Source organism: Ornithodoros turicata, chromosome 10 (genome assembly GCF_037126465.1).
Source record: "Ornithodoros turicata isolate Travis chromosome 10, ASM3712646v1, whole genome shotgun sequence".
NCBI classification, from domain to species: domain Eukaryota; kingdom Metazoa; phylum Arthropoda; class Arachnida; order Ixodida; family Argasidae; genus Ornithodoros; species Ornithodoros turicata.
In genome coordinates, this window is record NC_088210.1 from 2850673 (window position 1) to 2857646 (window position 6974).

General features: G+C 43.5%; 1 long non-coding RNA gene across 1 annotated transcript; it reads right to left on the reverse strand.

The window, feature by feature from the left end:
• Positions 1 to 1947: 1947 nt before the first annotated feature.
• Positions 1948 to 3194, reverse strand: LOC135370175 (uncharacterized). The gene is made up of 2 exons (XR_010415236.1): positions 2908 to 3194; positions 1948 to 2503 (listed from the first exon to the last, which is right to left on the reverse strand). It is a non-coding gene; the product is annotated as an uncharacterized LOC135370175 (long non-coding RNA).
• Between the last annotated feature and the right edge of the window lie 3780 nt (positions 3195 to 6974).

The window sequence follows — 6974 nt, forward strand, 5'->3', positions numbered from 1 at the left end:
CATGGCAGAGAGAGATCGTTCTGTAGAATCACAGCCGTTGTTTTAGCCGGTATGCGTTTAGTATGATTTATATCAAGCATCGCCTTAGAGTCTTTTAGTAAACGACAGCGGTGCTTTGCCTCGCAAATATGGACACACCGAAGCAGCCCAAATAATTACTTCACGCAATTAGATCACACTCGTTAGGACAGTTAATCAGGTAGTGATGTTAATCAATTAAGTTACTTTGAAAGTGGTAACACCTCCTTGAGACACAGGACTTATCCCTTTTTGAAGTACAGCCCTTCTATGTTTGTTTGTTTGTTTCTTCCTTTATTTGTTCTGATTATTTGCAGGCGCGGTTGTGCCAAACTCAATGTCCTTCTCCAGCACTCACATGCTTTTGTTGAATACAACTGCAGTGTGAGAAAAGCTGCTTGGGGACGGGGTCCTGCTATCCAGTGCTGACTTTGTCATGCTTGTTATGTGGAGCATGTTCCAAAAAATGCAGCTCCACGTATGGTCTTCAAATTGCAACAGGACTATTTGGAGCTTGAAACAGTTGTGATTTTGTCATTTTGGCTCTCGTGCACCCTGTCTGTGAAACGCAAACAAAAAAGTCTAACACGATATGCTTTTGTAATGAAGATCACTGATAATGAGTAAAGAGAATATACGACAATGAAAAAATGGCTAGGAAGCAAGCGAGCTAGTGAAGATGATGCATAATGTAAAAACCCCGAGACTAGGGAACACGAAGTCTCAAACACAGCTGAAAATTTTACTTCACAAAACAAGAAATATATACAAACAGAAGGGAAGGGAACACTATTTGAGAACAAAATAGGAGGTCATTTCGGGGGAACGAGCAGTTTGTTCAAGGCCGGACCGGGGATTACTGAAGGTTTGCTGACACAGTTTCCACAAGAAGTTATGAAAAGGGTCTCTCTCAAAAGTCTTCTGTGAGGGTCCACTTCGGATGCCTTTACAATTGTTTCATCCCATAGAGGGAAGCAATCTGAGCATTCTTCCAAATGTTTTGCAATTTCAGAGTTTGAGAGTCCCCTCTGTGGAAGTCAGCTTTTCCGTTTGAATGATGCTAGTTACCCCCATCACATGTTACTTGGTGCTTTAGATGTTTTGTTAAACACCTTGCTTCCTGGTTCACCTGAAACTAAGCCCTCTGTCCCCAAACGGGTGGTTTTACCCTTCTTTCACAAAGTGTCTCACAACTTGTTAACCATTGCGAAGAAGTTTCAAATCAACATCGTTTTCAAGAACTTCCGTCTTGACCGCCTTCCGCCAAACCTGAAGTTTTTTGCAAGAATCACTGGAATAAATTTGTCCCCTGTTCTTCAAACGTTGTTTACCAGATCCCCTTAGCTTGTGGTTTCTGTTATATTGGCCAGATAAAACGTTGCTTAAATGATCGTTTGAGAGAGCATTCTTTAAAAGTAAAAAATAAAGCTTCAAACTCTGAAATTGCAAAACATTTGGAAGAATGCTCAGATTGCTTCCCTCTATGGGATGAAACAATTGTAAAGGCATCCGAAGTGGACCCTCACAGAAGACTTTTGAAAGTTTTGAGAGAGACCCTTTTCATAACTTCTTGTGGAAACTGTGTCAGCAAACCTTCCGTAATCCTCGGTCCGGCCTTGAACAAACTGCTCGTTCCCCCGAAATAACCTCCTATTTTGTTCTCAAATAGTGTTCCCTTCCCTTCTGTTTGTATATATTTCTTGTTTTGTGAAGTAAAATTTTCAGCTGTGTTTGAGACTTCGTGTTGTGTCTGTCCCTTCGTGTTCCCTAGTCTTGGGGTTTTTACATTATGCAGAATATATGAGTTCAAGTTTGTTCAATATTTTATATCATTCATTATATTATTCAACATTTTATGTCAAGTTTATTCAAGTTCAAGATTTATTTCTTGCACTAATGCGTTTCAGGATACAATGAACGTGCAGGGAGGTCGCAAAAGACTACATTTATTGTTTTGTGACCTTGCTACAATGGCAATATATATTTTAGGAATAACAATGGTCAGGTACGCTCTCTCAATTTTAGGTTGGAATGAGCAATGAATAGCAACTTCCCTCCTGATATTTTCTTATATATGCTAAATTTTAAATTTAATGTGATCGAATATGTGATAATATAATAATAATATATAGGAATATAACATGTGATAAATGAATGTGATCAACAGTAGATGTAAACAACATGAGTAGCCAGAGAAGTGCATTCACAATAAATAATTTTCTTCTTATAGCGTATATGTGCATGCTTATTAACTGAAACAATTATCACAGTTCCCTGACAAGTTTTAATTTCTGAGAGTGTACTGTAGAGGCTGCTTAGATCTACAACAGTTCATACAAGGTATTATATACTGTGAATGCCTTTAAAAATCCCATGTGACACATATGCCTTTACTATCTGGGGGTGCTGCGGTAGTCAAAGTTTGTGGGCATTACGCAGGTTCTGCATCCATTTCTTGAGTATGTCGAGGCAGCTGTGAAGTAACCTGCATTGATGATGATTATTCCAATTTTTATGGTGCATCGACAACAAAGGAAATAATACATCAGAACATTGGTTCAGGTGCAACCAGTTAAAAATTAATATATGGTGCTTAATAAATGCATTGGACAAATGTTAAAACATCAGTTTAAAACATGGTTTACAATCCCTGTATCTTCTAAAAATTAAAAAGATTAAGAACTATTCTAAAAAGAATATGGGGAACTCTTCTAAAAAGAATTATAATGTCTAATTATTATATTGCTGGGTGAACGAGCCTAAGGGTGTGTTTCTGATGTGAACATGTAAGAAAATATGCAAAACTGAGAGAGGCTAACCACAGTGCGTGCACTGAGGTTATTCCTTCCCGTAAAGTAGAAACCAGTGGATGAGGAACGTGATACTTACCTGTACACCCAGCCGTATCACACTGCACAGATTATTCACTGGGTAGCCCTCATGACGAAACCTGTATGAGAGACCACTTTTGCCTTAAAAACTGCTCCAAATAGCACGACAGGCTACAAATTATTACTATCGTAACAAGCTGACGATACAGCTCAGACACAAAGGCGTTATTCAAGTCGCGCCACACCACCGTTACGTAGGATTCTTTGTCACAAATCAAACCAAGGCACAAAACAATACCAATACATGAAAAAAGGTGACAATCGTGGTCTCATTATGACGTAATACCGAACTTGTGCGCGAAGGTAATTGAAAGAAATGAATGTGGCACTTGCTTCCGCAGAGAACACCGTGTACCATGCTAGCAATGCATGCAAAAAAGCGCTAGAGTGCTCGCACATATATTGATGACAACACTACCTGTGTAGTGTAACGTGTTCTTTCAAGCATATTATGCACTCAAACTGTACTTGCCGCCGGGTAAAATGCAAATGTGCTCGATTGAATGTCGGAAGAGCGATCAAGCAACCTGCATCCAGTGCTCGTTTACGGCAAAAAAACACTTCATAATGGTCAACTAAATATACAGAATGGACGCCTATTTATTCCTCGATGAAGAGTGACTCACCTGTATAAATTTAGGCCCTGTAACCTTGCCAGTACGGTTGGTACGACCGTAATTGCAAGAAGTTGCCATGATCGCTGCGGCGGCTGTTGTGGGTACAGTAAGATGGCGGCCGGTTTCTTCACGCTCGCGCTCCCTATCCGCGATCCAGCCTTTTACAATCGAGATCAGTGGGCGGCACAGGCGAGCGGATGATGATGATGAATGTGGGCGCTATTGTCGATATCCATGGCGCTTTCTACCTTGGTCGCGGCGGTGCAGTTAGTGTAGCAGACGACGCTCAGCAGTGGACACCAGGCAACATTTCTTGCTCTTTGATTCAAGCGAACCTAGCGTGTATATCGATTTGATACTGTCACAGTTATATGCACATTAATTTATGGAGGTATTGAATAAATGAAGCTGGAGTAATATTTCTCGCACGACGCCAATCCAAACTGAACATAGCTGCTAATATTGGGCAACAAAAAGTTACATTATGTAATTTCAGGCATGTAGTTAATATTAGCTGTGACCAGAATGCACCACACCTTGAAACTGTTAGCCTCGTTGTCAATTTCACGACACGTCCGAAATATATATCTACAGGACATCCAGGGGACGTCCCTCTTGCAACGTCACCCCTGGATGAATGCAGGAAATTTATGGATATTTTTGGATATCCATGGAATGTCAGCTGGACATCCGTCATGGATCTGGACGTTATGACAAAACATGGATGTCCTCGGGACGTTGATGGTTGTCTGGGTTACGAATGCCGGGTTTCAAGATGTTTCTGATCGCGAACTGCGCGTTGTTTCTCGTTGCGGTGCCCGTTAGAGTGGGGTGCCCTCCGTGTCGCACCGCGATCGGTAACGCATCGGCTATGCCGCTTGGTTACTTTTTTAGGGTTTCATGTTCTCTGGAGGGCCCGTAACAGGGCGGTGGTGAGACGCGCGTGGTTCCTTCCGGTCCTGGAAGCTGTAGCATCCCTTCGTGGTGAGGTGCGAAACTTTTTGACCCGTGAGTTGCACTACTTGGACCCCTCTGCTTTCTCATTGACGTGGCTAGCCACGAACGTCTTCACCGTGAAAAATTCCTTATTATTTTTCACTCACTGTTGAGTCGTCTTACCAGTCTCCTTTATACAGTGTTAAAACATCAAATGAAAGCTAGTCTTATCATTCCTTCTTAGTCCTCTCCCTTCACTAATCTAGCACTGTATAGGTTTTCTTCCTCATAGTTTCAGTGGTTCATTGCATGTAATGTAATGTAATGTAATGTATCCCTATTGAAAAATCCCGTATAAAACGCATATGGTTCCTATATCAGTTTGTATGGTTCCCGTACAGATTCGTATGGGTCCTATATTAATACATATGGGTCGCGTATGAAGTCATATATGGGCAATAGGGCATTCTTATGGGTACCGTACGAAGTTATATGGAGTCAATATGATACTTATGTGGGCCTCGTATGAAGTGATATGGGACCGTATACCACATATCTTTCACCCGTATGAAGTGATGTGGCAGCAATATGGGTTCCATACGTCTTCGTATGTGACAGCAATAGTACACATATGGGGCCGTATGATGCACATTAGGATAGTATGGGGGACAGGAATCACACATGACACATAATCCGAGACGTTGATTCTGCCACATAGTTATGATTACGATTATGCCAAACTCGTTTTTGAAATGGGCCACTTAATTGCGTCACGCACTTACCTTATAAAAATGGATTGTGCGAACCAAATGTGTGTCACTGCCCTGGAGGAATGTGCAGATAAATCAACTCACTTCTACGTTCCTGTGTTAGGGACTAAATAGTAACGGACGGACGGAAACGATGCAGAAATAGGATACACGCTCCGAACGACACGTGAGGTGACACACATGACTAGGTTAGGTCAGGTTGGATGAGAATACAATTAGTTATACCCTAACATGGATTTGTCTTGCTTTCTAACCTGTTCCCGTATTCAAAGTATCGATTCTTCAGGTATTTATCTGGAGTACACGGATAGCCTGCTCAAGACTCTTGGGGACCCTAGTGGTTGATGGCAGTACTGAGTCTCTTTCGACTGACGGTGGTGTCGCTTGATGGGGTTGTGCGTCTAATATAGAGGCCTAAAATGGTCCTATCAAGACGCTATTTGTTGTGACGGATTCCACATTCCTCCCCCTTCACGAGCACGCCCGAAGTTTGTGAGAAATCCTAACGGTAGCCGACAAATGCGGAAAATTTTTGGCTTCCATCAGCACATATACGACACGTTCCGAGCGCCGTCACTCCCGCAGCGTTTGTCGGATTCGCGCCAAAATTTGCGTCCAAATAGGTCTCGAATAGTTCCATGATCAACCAAATCACACCGCGGTCCGGTCTTTAGCGGTTCGGAAATTGTGGGTGAAGACGCGTTCGCGACGCTGTTTATGCAAACTTTGGGATCCTTTTTCGAAGGAAGCTCGCGTCCAACGCTGTTCATTTTTTGGGAACCTACTCTACATGACGTACCAAACGTGACAAAATCGATCGCAGCTCTGTAACTTTAGCGGTTCTACAGTTATCGGTTTCCGTGTTTGCACTCCTCACAGTACATGGGATGGGCGGCCGCATTTTCCTAAAACTGCCCCAGATGCAGCTACATAGTCGTGTGTAACATAGTTTTGAAGGTCTCGACGTGCTCTTTTCAATCCAGTGTGTCCTGTAGGCCCGCAAAGTTTCGTTCTCCAAGATAAGATATTGGCTTTGCAGTTTTTCCACGCCGGCGTGTCTGGGTAACGACCACCAGAAACGCTTCCCGCTGTTCAGTGTTGTAACTTGCTTACATAACGCCCGATTTACCCGAAATTTTGTGTGTGCATGCTCCGTACCCTGCACTACAACTTTGCTATTCGGATCACCCGTCAATTTCCAGCTGTTAGGGCGTCATACCAAAAATTCCTGACGCCAACCCCCGTTCCGCGACATTTGTCCCAGTGTTTGGGTTCGAACCCGACGGCAGATCCGAACGTCCATCTGACGGGCACACGCACTCAAAGCGGGCAAGGCGTAGGAACTTGTGACACCTTTCTATCTCTCTCCGTTCTCGAGTTAGCATCCCGTGGCAACGGCGGCTTCCTTATACATCAGGCGCGGGGCATTTTTTTCGATATCGGGCGTTTCTTGGCGTAGAAAGGTGCATGAGGCCTCGTTTCGACGGGGAAAACGTCCTCTTTCCGATAGCATTGCTGTCGTGCTCGCGCCCCTTTCCGTTCTCTTGATATAGCACGAAGAGCGTTGCGACAGTGGCGCCCCCGACGCCACACTCCACAACCGCCACGCTCAGTCGACGTTGGAGCACCGAAGGTAAGTGGTCGCGTGTTGTCGTCGTTCCTGTTTCGGGTGTTTCGTCGTGGCGTTGGTGGCTCGAACTGTTCTGACTGTGTGTTTGTGCCTTGCTAGTGATGTCTGGACC